We start from the raw sequence: 12,372 nt of genomic DNA, 5'->3' as shown, positions 1-12,372 counted from the left end.
TCGAGGACATTATACAATGCCTTTACTCTTCAAAAATGTCAAGGCTATGAAAGACAAAGTCAGACTGAGAAACTGTTCCTAATTAAATGATCCTGAAGAGACCTGAAAAGTAAATGTAACACTTGATCCTAGATTGGATCCTGAACCAAAAATCATGTTTTTTCTATGAAGGAAAATATTGGGGAATTTGGTGACATTTTAATAAGGTATCTAGATTAGGTGCTGGTATTATATTAATGTTGATTTTCTGACTTTGATAAGCGCACTGATATTCTGCTGTTTTGAGGCGTTATACATGGAAGAATTTAGGGGTAAAGGGGCATAATGTCTGCAACTTAACCTCAAAAAGCTCAGAAAGAGAAAGAGAAAGCAAATATGGTAAAATACTGACAATTGGTAACTTGGGTGAGTGGTTACACAGAAATTCTTTAGACTGTCCTTAAAACTTTTATGTACATTTGAAATAAAGTCTTTTTAAAAAAATCTGATACACACAGTAACAGGGATGAAATTCATAACTAGCATGCTGAGTGAAAGTAGCCAAACAACCCTTAACATATAACATACTTAGATAAAGCTCAGAACAAGCAAAACCAACCTACGATGATAGAAATCAGAGAATGTCTTTTTTTGCCTATGACCAGTAGGGATTGATTGGAAAGGGGCACTGGGAAGCTAAGAAAAAACCAAAAACAGGAACTGAGGACGTTGCAGATTATATTTTGCAATGAAGCAGGAAGTATTAAATCAAGCTCCTATCTGGCCCTACCTTAACGGATCAACTGTTTTATAATAGTTGATTAGGTGGGACAGCTTTCTTCCAGAGACATCATATCAGTTAAATGACACGGAGGAATTGTTATGTTGTTTCTTTTGGACTCTTATGGAAGCTGTTTCCGACTCTTTTGAGTGAATACTTTTAAAAAGAGCTTTAGTAAGTGTAAAGACTACTAGTGATAAATATTATTGATAGTTCACAATTACTGACTACTTAGAACATCCCCAGCACCATGCAAAGTATGTACCATCTCCTAAATATGGGTATTCCCATTTTACACATAAAGAAATGAAGAGTCAGAGAGTTTAAGCATCTATAGAAATTTACAAAGAGGCAGAGCTAGGTCTGGAATCTAGATGCAAACCTGGATCCGTGTTAACCCAGAGGCCCCTATTCAACATATATTAGTATATCCATTATTCATTGTATAGTACCTGTTGGTACTGCCTCCCTTATGTGACAGAGTCTTTATAAACAAGAAACACACATCTAGTTACTTATCTTTGTAGAAAATTAATAACATTCGATCTCTCACATGGACTGTGGTGGTATGACAACATGTTGAGTCATACCATATGTCATTTCAAAGTAGTGTAAAAAAGCTAGGTATTTGTTTGTTTCTTTGTTTAGGAATTTAAATAAAGTATGGGGTATGTTGAGGTTCATTTTTGGTTTTATAATCTCTGACAAAATTCAACAGTATCATGTTAAATGATGCCAGGATACCACTTTTCCTACTAGAGAATCTGAGGATCTAAGATCATTTTTAGAGTATAGAAACACAAATGATTTTTGTATACTGATTTTGTATCCAGCAAATTTACTGAATTTGTGTAATAGTTCTAATAGTTTTTTGGTATAATCTTCAGGGTTTATTATATATAATATCATGTCATCTGCAAATAGAAACAGTTTTGCTTCTTTCTTTCCAATTTAGATGTTTAGATGGCTTTTTTTTCTTGACTAATCACTCTGGCTTGACTTCCAGTACTTTTTTTTTTTTTTTTGCGGTACGCAGGCCTCTCACTGTTGTGGCCTCTTCCGTTGCGGAGCGCAGGCTCCGGACGCGCAGGCTCAGCGGCCGTGGCTCACGGGCCCAGCTGCTCCGCGGCATGTGGGATCTCCCCGGACCGGGGCACGAACCCGTGTCCCCTGCATCGGCAGGCAGACTCTCAACCACTGTGCCACCAGGGAAGCCCTCCAGTACTATCTTGATAAAAGTGGCGAGAGTATCCTTTTCTCTTTTCTCATTTTAGAGGAAAAACTTCCAGTTTCTCACCACTGAGTATGATGTTAACTATGGGCTTGTCATGAATGGCCTTTATTCTATTGAAGTTTATTCCCTCTATTCCCACTATGTTGAGAGTTTTTATTGTGAAATGATATTGAAGTTTGTCAAATTATTTTTTGCATCCATTGAGATGATCATCTGATTTTTATCCTTCATTTTGTTAATGCAGTGTATTACATTGATTTTTTGTGTGTGTGCATGTTCAACCATCCTTGCATCTCTGGAATAAATTCCCCTATATCATGGTGTATGAGCCTTTTAATGTATTTGAATTCTGTTTGCTAATATGTAATTGATAATTTTTGTATCCATGTTCATCAGGGATATTTGCCTGTAATTTTATTTTCTTATAGAGTCCTTGGCTGGCTTTGATATCATGGTAAAGCTGGCCTCATAATATGAGTTTGGAAATGTTCCCTACTCTTCTATTTTTTGGAAGAATTTGAGGGTTGATGTTAATTCTTCTTTAACTGTTTGGTAGAATCCACCAGCGAAGTCATCTGGTTCTAGGCTTTTTTTGTTGTTCAGAGGTTTTTGATTACTGATTCAATCTCCTTACTAGTAAATGGTCTATTCAGATTTTCTGTTTCTTCATAATTCAGTCTTGGTAGGTTGTATGTTTCTAGGAATTTATTCATGTCTTTCAGTTTGTCCAATTAGTTGGCCTATAATTGTTTATAACAGTCTCTTATGATGCTTTCTATTTCTGTAGTATCAGTTGTAATGTTTTATCTATTTTGTTTATCTTGTCAAAAAACAAGCTCTTAGTTTAATGTTTCTTTTTTATTGTCTTTTTTGCGTCTCATTCATTTATTTCTGCTCTGATCTTTGTTATTTCCTTCCTTCCTTCTACTAATTTGGGGCTTCATTTTTCTTCTTTTTCTAGTTTCTTGAAGCGCAAGTTAGGTGGTTTATTTGAGCTCTTTTTTTTTCTTAATTTAGGCATTTATTGTTATAAACTTCCTTCTTAGAACTGTTTTTGCTGCGCACTATAAGTATTGATATGTCGTATTTCTGATTTCATTTGTCTCAATATATTTTTATTTATTTTTGACCCAGTTTTTTCAGTAGCATGTTGTTTATCTCCATATATTTGTGAATTTTTCAGTTTTCTACTTGTAATTGATTTCTAGTTTCATACCACTGGAATCAGAAAAATGTGTGATATGATTTCAGTCTTCTTAAACTTATTGTGACTTGTTTTGTGGCCTAACATATGAAAATGCTATATTTTTTATCAGTTAGTTAGTTATTCATACATTTTACTCAATATGAAAGAAGCTACATTAGAGACTGGTATTATGAACTTTTTAGTCCTTCCCATATGTTTTGTTTTAACAAGTCATGCTATAGCATTTGGACTGATACAGCTCACAGTATTTGGCCATTAGATTAGTGGATGGAATACTACAGTCCCACAGTTTGATAAGATACAAAGTCTTTTTAAATAAAATACTTTTTGGCATGATATTAATGTGTTCCCTCTTGGTACTTGACATTAAGAGTACTCAAAGTAATGATGAGGCCACCCTGATCAAGCAAGGTTATTTGTACCATGCCTCAGATATTATCAATAGGTTTCTGTAATTAAAATCAGTACAGTCACTAAAAAATAAATGTAATCATCACATCTAATTTACACCACTTAAGGAAGTGAGAGAGATCAAACTTTGTTAACTAGTTCTTTTCTACTGGATTCTTTCACAAGATGTAGATAAAATTAGTTTCATTAGAATAAGGTCAAAACTTTGTTTCCTATTAAAAGAGAAAAAAGTGCATGAGGAGATTTTCTATTTTCACTGTCTCTTCCTTTCACCTTATTTGTCCTCCTGTGAAGATATGATAATTGGACCATGGGGGAAAAGCCAAGAGAAATCTACAGAAGCTGACCCAATACTCTGATATTACTGAGTTGCTAAAATAATTTTGGAACTACCTACCTCTACACTTCTTGTAATGGGAGGCATTTAAATGTCTTAAGTCACTGCTAGCTATTTTGTTGTTTGTATCCCCCAATATTTCTACCTAATACAACATCTTTATTAACCTCCTTAATTCTACTCCCCATATGCCAAGTTCTGCAGGAATTCTAACCTTTCTGGAATAACAATTCATTCACACCTCATGACCTTGTTATTTATGTATAAGTGAGTTTGACTTTTACTCTACTCCCAACAGACCAACCAATAAAGATATAAATTTGATATGTGCCCACTTTTATCTTTATTTCTACTTTAATGGCTGTGTTTTTATAACTGAAATATCCTTTTATCTCTCCCTTTAGTCTTGAAATAAATTCCCCCCTTTACGTGGCTAAAGCTAACCTGTGTACAGTAAGTCTCCTACATACGAACGAGTTCCATTCCAAGAGCGTGTTCGTAAGTCCAATTTGTTTGTGAGTCCAACAAAGATAGCCTAGGTACCCAACTAACACAATCGGCTATAGAGTACTGTACTGTAATAGGTTTATAATACTTTTCACATAAATAATACATAAAAAACAAACACAAAAGATAAAAAAAACATTTTTAATCTTACAGTAAGTACAGTACCTTGAAAAGTACAGTAGTGCAGTACAACAGCTGGCATACAAGGGCTGGCATATAGGGGTTGGCATCGAGTGAACAGGCAAGAAGAGTTACTGACTGGAGGAGGGAGAGGAGGTGGGAGATGGCAGAGCTGAAGGATTGTCAGCAATAGGAGACGGAGGGCAAGCTGCAATTTCACTCACACCTGACGTTTATGGTACATGTTCTGGTTCCTTGCTGGATTGAATTCTATCTACCCTCTTGAAAAAATAATCCAGTGATGTTTGGGTAGTAGCTCTTTTTTTCTCATCATAGATGACACAGTAGCATTGGATTGCGTTCTGAACAGCTGCTGCAACCATCGTGTACTGTTCGACTTTTGGGTCCTGTGCCTCAAAAACTAACAGTGCCTCCTCAACTAAAGAAAATCCCCTTGCCATTTCCTTCGTCATGAATCTCTTTGGTTCTTCAGTTATTTCTTCTTCCTCTTGTCTCTCTTCATCCTCTCTCTGGGCCTCCAATTCCATCAGGTCTTCATTAGTAAGCTCCTCGTGTTGCACAGCAAGGAGTTCAATGAAGTCATCCTCTTGCAGATCTAGCTTGAAATAAAGATACTGTACTACTGTACTCTATACAGTACTGTACAGTAAAGTACACAAAAGCACAACCACTTGTAGAGGATGCATGCACGTGACAATGTACACCAGACACATGAACTAGCTTACGTGATTGGACATGCGAACACATGTTCGCATGTTTGAAAGTTCGCAACTTGAAGGTTCACGTGTAAGGGACTTATTGTATTTTAAGGTTCTTTGTTCCCATCCTTGAGTGCATCTATTCCCATAGCTCTTCACATCTGGCTAATGTGAACTATCTCACTCATTTAGATCCTTTTTCTCTGTCTTCAAATTTGTCTATGCTTATTTTATTATGAAATAAATAAACTGATTTCTTTCTACTCTCCTTTTTCCAAGGCTCTTGAAAATTTCCCACTAATTTATTTCCCCCTTCTTCACTTATAACCTCATTTACTCAGGTGTCTGCTCACCTTAAAGCTTCCGATTTATTTTCTATTGCCAAATATAATAGCTTCCATTTGTTGTCCTTTTCCTTAAATTCTGAATCAGTTGAACACCATCTTATCCACAGATGTATTCCTCCCTCAATTCAAATGAACCAGGATATAATGATTCCCCTTCTATCTCTCTGACCATCCCTGTGATTTTCCTTACTGACTTCTCTACCTGTTCTCTCCCTTTCTACATTTGCATTCCACATATTTAAGCTTCCTGAGTTCTTCTCTCGACAAAATTCTCTCTCCCTTGGGGACTTCTTCCATGCTCACTGCTAAGATGTCATTTTGATGGAAATGGTACTAGACCAGAAGCTGGATCAGATCCCTGAATTTAATTCACAAGCTAATTTCTCAACTTCTCTGTGTCTCAATCTTTCATTTGGCAATGACGATTAGTTATCTTTAAGATAACTATTAATTCTAAGACATTAAGTTGCCACTTAAATTTGCATCTCTGATCCTTCCTACTGACCATTTTCACTTAGAGGTTCCACTGCTTTTTCAAATCAGTAGGAATAAAATCAAGCCTTCCCTGTTCCCCCTCCTAATTTTTTTCCCTCCAGTCAGCTCCATCATTGCTTCTTCCATTCCTGAGTCTCCTCCATGACTATATTCTCCCCTTCTGTCTTAATTTTCATTAAATATAATCTTTATCATAGCACTTCACTCCTTTAAAAATATGATTAACTTGATTTTATTTAAGATGTTAAAATTACCTCTGTTTTTCTCACATTCATTACCCTTTGTAATCTGGCCCTAGCATACCTGTCAAAATATTTTCTGGTATCTCCTTTGATTCTCTGCACTTCTTTTTTTTTTTTTTAAATAATTCTTTCTTTCTTTATTTTTTTATTTTTGGCTGTGTTGGGTCTTTATTTCTGTGCGAGGGCTTTCTCCAGTTACGGCAAGTGGGGGCCACTCGTCATCACGGTGCACGGGCCTCTCACTATCGCAGCCTCTCCCGTGGCGTAGCACAGGCTCCAGACGCGCAGGCTCAGTAGTCGTGGCTCACGGGCCCAGTTGCTCCGCGGCATGTGGGATCCTCCCCGACCAGGGCTCGAACCCGCGTCCCCTGCATTGGCAGGCAGATTCTCAACCACTGTGTCACCAGGGAAGCCCTCTCTGCACTTCTAAAGCTAATTCCCTTAATGCTTGGGGAAAAGTCTCGCTTGTCCCTTTTGTTGGTAGCTTTGCTTATACAGTTCTCCTGTTGAAATTTTCTCTACTTTCTCCAAATAATGCTTTTCTCTAAATAATGCTTATTTTCAAAACCCTTTTCTCCATGAAATCTTCTCAGAAGGATCCCTGTCTTCAATCATTTCACTCTTCTGAAATCTTATTCAACTAACATCAGCCTATCACAGATAATTGTTATTGTTCAGAGGTTAGAGTTCACACCTTAGGATGCATCTGTGTAATATCTTGTATGGTTTGCTAATTGTTTTCATGTAGGTGATGAACACAACCCAGTTTCCCTAAAGGCCTTCTGGGAGAAATTTCATGCCTTTTTTTCCTATCATTTGTAGGTCACTTGTTGAATGGGTCACATATTATTGGCACCAACCCTTTCAAAAATGAAGTAAAATGTTATTATTATTCAAAATTTATGGTTGAAAACAATGTGGTTCTGAAGAAGTCAGTCATTAACCCAGATTTACACAATGATTAAGTTGAAAGCCAAGACTTAACTCTAAATCGGCCTTATTCCAAAGCTTGTTATTGAGCATAGTTCAAAAAACAAAAAGGTAAAAAGCCTCAGAAAATACACCCTTAACCCTAGTGGCACAATCCAATTAGTAGTAGGAAGCTCCCCAATATTGTAAGATTTTTCAGCATTTTCAAGATTTCATAAATCAAGTCCTTGTCTACCTGTGACTTATTGGTCAATGTAGTGGTGCTCTAGTCTTGTCACACATAGTGGGCAAATGTATCCATTTACACTATACCACTTTTTCTATATGGTGAATAAAGAAGTGGAAGTAAAAATCACGGCCATAAAAATTCTTAATTGCACAAATATGATATACTTTAATTTAGAAAATATCTCACTGGATAAAATTGGAGTTAAAATATTTGGAATTAATTTTAGTTATGTGATTAAAAATGGGTGTGTGCCCGTGTGCATAATAAACACACATGTAAATAAAGAGCTGAGGGAGTTTTTGGTGTTGTTGAGGGATTCTTCTTTATCTTCTCTCCACATTCCTTTCTTATTCATACTGAACTTGGTTTAAAAGTAGCACAGATTATTTTTATATTAGGATCCATTAGCCTACATTCCAAATATGTCACTCATGGATATATATCTGCTTTTGAAAAAAAAATTAACTGTGACAATAAAAATAGAGCTTTCTTTTGTAATTACTAGTAGTGAGAACAGGTAAATATAAAAACTCAAAGAAAGTATAGGGTTGTTTAGGACATACGGACCACGGGACAAGCAATGAGCAGAGCTTATCACAGCAAAGCACACAACACCTGGGAGATGGGCAATGCTGGCCAGCCTTGTCCATTCACTTTCTTGAAAAATCACATCTTTAATTTTAATTACAGAGTACGATTTAGATAACTAATTGGACTGTGTTGGAGCAAATGGAGCTTAAGTGAATATCACATCAATGACCTTAGAAATTTAACTTTCCTAAGAAACAAGTTACAATATAAAAGTGTGTTTATTCACTTCAGTAAATATTTGTTGAATACCTACTCTGTGCCCCATGGTACATTAAGTGCTGTTGATGGGGGAAATTAGCAAGACTGGATCTTGACATTTCAAGAATTTCAGTCTGAATGAAAAAATAAACTATAAATTATAATGTGACATATACTATGGGAAAAAATTTTTAAAGAAACTTGTAAAAAGAGATAAAACTAAAGATGAGAAACTTCTAAATGCAGTCGGGATTTGAACTCAGCACGCATTTATGAGTAAAAATGCTGAAGAGAGCTTACTAACATGTTTGTAGTCAAAATGTATATCTTGCAGAATAGTTTATGATACAGTCACTATTACCAGTGTGCCAAGTTCTGTGTTTTTTGCTCAATAGGTCATAAAAATGTGTTGAAGTTATTAACCCTCCTTTGGTGATATATAGGGAGTTACAAAATGCCTTAACCTCCCAGGCTCACATTGCACATGTAGTACAGAATAGGAAAATAAGCACATTTGATAGCATCTTATGTTTGTAGAGCACTTTATGGCTTTCAAAACAGTTTAACATAATTCACAAAAATATGACGTATGAGTAATTAGCAAGAGAATGGCAAAGAAGTTTCAAGACTCATTAATTATGATGTAATATAGGAATTGAATCTATTATCACAAGATAAAACTGAAATATCAAGTTTGTCAGTAATAAGCTCTGAGACCCTGAGCTTATCACTCCACCTTTCTGAGATTTAATATTATTGTCATTGAAATAATTTAATACTTATGTTGCAGGGTTATCAGAAGAATTGAGAGAAAGATCTTAGATATAGCTCTTTCTACATATCTTGGCAAAGTTAAAAATACTATTGCTTTTCACATCCCAAAACGTGATACCATTTTTTAAAGCAAATTAATTGGTTTGCAAGATATAGAGATCACAAGTTTTCTTCATTTAGTAAAGTGTCACTCTAGGTAATTATTTTTGTCAAATACTTGAAATACAGCTTGTTTAAAACTGAAAATGTGAGATTAGCATCTAGTGGAGTGGACTGTCTTTACTTCTTTACTTACTACAAAGGAAGAAAGTAAAACATTTTTGAATAATTTCTCCAGTACTTTATAAACATAAGTACTTTCAGCATCCAAGTTGAAAAAGGAAATTATGCGTGCATCTCACCTAAAAAGCTTATGTAAAATGTGGAGATATGGATGTGAAAAAAAGAACAAACTGGACTGGGAACTAAGGTTTATTCTGAAGACTATATTTAAGACATAATAATTTAGGTCCCAATATCAATTAGTTCCTAAACTAAGAAGTTAAAAAAACCAAACACCTACTCAATTCTACTCTACAATTTAGAAATAGATTTTATGATGCACATTCCTGGCATGCAACAACCTGAAACTCACGTACTTTTGATATTGGCTCAGACCTCTTTGCATTCAAGATGCATACACTTCTGCATAGTATTAATAACTCTCACATTCTCTTCTGAGGGGGCAGGAGGCATAACAGTGCTTACGTACATCTTACAGGGTTGGCAAGATATTGGTGTGATGTTATCCAAAGCCATAGAGATTGTTGCCAAGACTATATTTGATATAGGAACTGCAGTTAAAATGCAGTCGTTATGGCTCTAAGAATTCTCTGTAACTGTAATCATCTTAAAATAAAAATGATGTAATTAAAAATTTTCCTGAATAAATACATCCATAAAATAATTTTCTTAGCTGGCAAATCAAATTATACTTGAGCTAAAGCAGTTCATATTATAAGTGATAGTAAAACTGAAAAATTTTAATCAAAATATCAAAATTAGAAATTTAATATTTCATTCCCATCCCAAATATTAATTGAAAGTCTTTTATATCCAATCTCCCAGCTTCAAATAGTAAAAATACAGAAACTTATATAAACTTTGTAAATTTTAGGGTCAGGTTTGGAGATTAATGCATTCATATAAAGAAAGATAAAACTAATGATACAAGACAGTAATAATATGAATGATAGCTTTAATTTTCAGTGTGCCTACTCTGTAGGTAGTCCCAGATGTTTATAAAGTGTTGTATTGTTCAAGCCTACCATTTACCTTTTTGTGTGTGTGTGGTACGTGGGCCTCTCACTGTTGTGACCTCTCCCGTTGCGGAGCACAGGCTCCGGACGCGCAGGCTCAGCGGCCATGGCTCACGGGCCCAGCCGCTCCGCAGCATGTGGGATCCTCCCGGACCGGGGCGCAAACCCGTGTCCCCTTCATCGGCAGGCGGATTCTCAACCACTGCGCCACCCGGGAAGCCCTACCATTTACCTTTTAAAATAAGCCTTTATATTCCAATAATCCAGACGAAGAAACAAGCTCAAAATGGCTATTGCAGTTTACCGAAGCTACATAGTTAGACTTCTATAGACAGAGCCCAAATTGGAGATCAGTTCTTTTGGATGCAGTCCCGCTTTTTTTCTTTAGTGCATGAGACATATTTACAGTAAATGCTATCAGATATTAAAAGAATGAGAGAGATAGGTTGATTACCTAAGCCTGAATTGAGCCCTTACAAATAGATAGGAGACAGATACAGGCCAAGCTTGAACAAAAATATGAAGCTCTCCCCTGAATCCCCGTGAGTGAACTGAAGTTCCGTAGCGTACCTCAGCACACAACTGTGGAACCTTAGAACTGGTAATCAAAGATCGAGCAAAAAGCTGCAATGGTAACCATTGAAATAGACCAAATTCAAGTTATCGGCACAGGGATATAATAGACGGTAGTAATGAAATAAAGGGTCAGCTGACCGGAGGGGAACATCAGGAAGGAAATGCTTTGCAGGTCTGGGTGGTTGAATCAACAACAAAAGAAAAAGAAAGAAAAACGTGTCAAAAGCTTTAGCTTTCTAACACTTTCCTTGCATTTATTGTTTTGCTTTTGTTCAAACTGGAGAGCTACTTATATGGCTCTGCAAAATTCACTTCACCCCATTGGCCTTAAGAATATTCATCTAAATAATGAAGGATTTTTCACTAAAAGATCTCTAAGGATCTAAGGTTTCTTCTAGATGTGCACTTTAATGATGTTTTGCTTAGAGGGCATTTAATAAATATATCTTGAATAAATGGGTCCCTACCTCCCACATAGGAATTTATTATAACTCAGTAACTGTAGAACAATGAACCAAGTATAGGGAGATTTTAGATAATGAGTTTTTGAGAGCACTGGAATTGTTTTCCCTTTTGATGAGCAAAATTAGAAAGGTAAATTATAGTATATGGTAAATTTCATAGGGGCAAATGAACAACAAAAATAGCGCTCATTTCAGGGTAAGCATTTGGTTTTTTTTTTTGGAGATTCAGTGTATTTTCTGAGCAAACCTGCTCCTATCTCCTATCAGTAGTTAATACCACTGAAAAAAAAACATGGTATGATTGACAGCATAGAATAAAAGCAGATGAATGATTCATCAAAGCACCAACATTCACAGTCTGTAGTACAACAATTCACAAATAAAGTAGAAGAGTCAAAGTCTTCTTCCCAGAGTGTAAACCCATTTCTCTAGCTAATTAAAACTCAAATATTAGCTGAAATAAAAAGAAAAAAATCACAATAATTCCATGAATTTTACCATCTGAGAACAAAGCTGATATCTTGAGGATTGGGGGATACTTTTCTCTTAAGAGAACACTGTAGCTGTTTCTAAAATTGTCTCAAGGAGAGATGTTGATGCTCCTTGAGCATGGATTCAAGAGATTTTTAAGGAAAATTAATGGGGAAAATAGTTAATAAAAAGAAAAAAAATAATTTTTGTTGTATAATAATCATAAAAACTTAGCAAAGATAACAATTAAAAGGGAAAATGGAATCAGGTGAGAATATTAGCATTATCCTTTTGATAATATTGAATACATTTGGGGTTCACACAATCAGTAAATGTTGGGTCAGCAGAGCATGTGTGAGCACACTTTGCAGCCAGGATCTCTCAGAGCAACCAGAGTAACTGACACATCTACCATTAGTTAAGAAGAATATTGGACAACAGAACACATTTGCACAGCCTCAA

The 12,372-nt window shown here is 35.7% G+C and overlaps 1 long non-coding RNA gene across 2 annotated transcripts in view; it reads left to right on the top strand.

Annotated features, from left to right (window-relative positions):
* The window catches only part of LOC307175208, a 367,514-nt gene that overhangs the window by 337,116 nt on the left and 18,026 nt on the right, over nucleotides 1-12,372 (top strand). The gene's annotated exons all lie outside the window — the stretch shown is intronic.

The sequence above is a fragment of the Stenella coeruleoalba genome (assembly GCF_951394435.1).
Source record: "Stenella coeruleoalba genome assembly, chromosome: 16".
In the NCBI taxonomy this organism is placed as follows: domain Eukaryota; kingdom Metazoa; phylum Chordata; class Mammalia; order Artiodactyla; family Delphinidae; genus Stenella; species Stenella coeruleoalba.
This window is presented reverse-complemented; position numbering and strand designations above follow the sequence as displayed.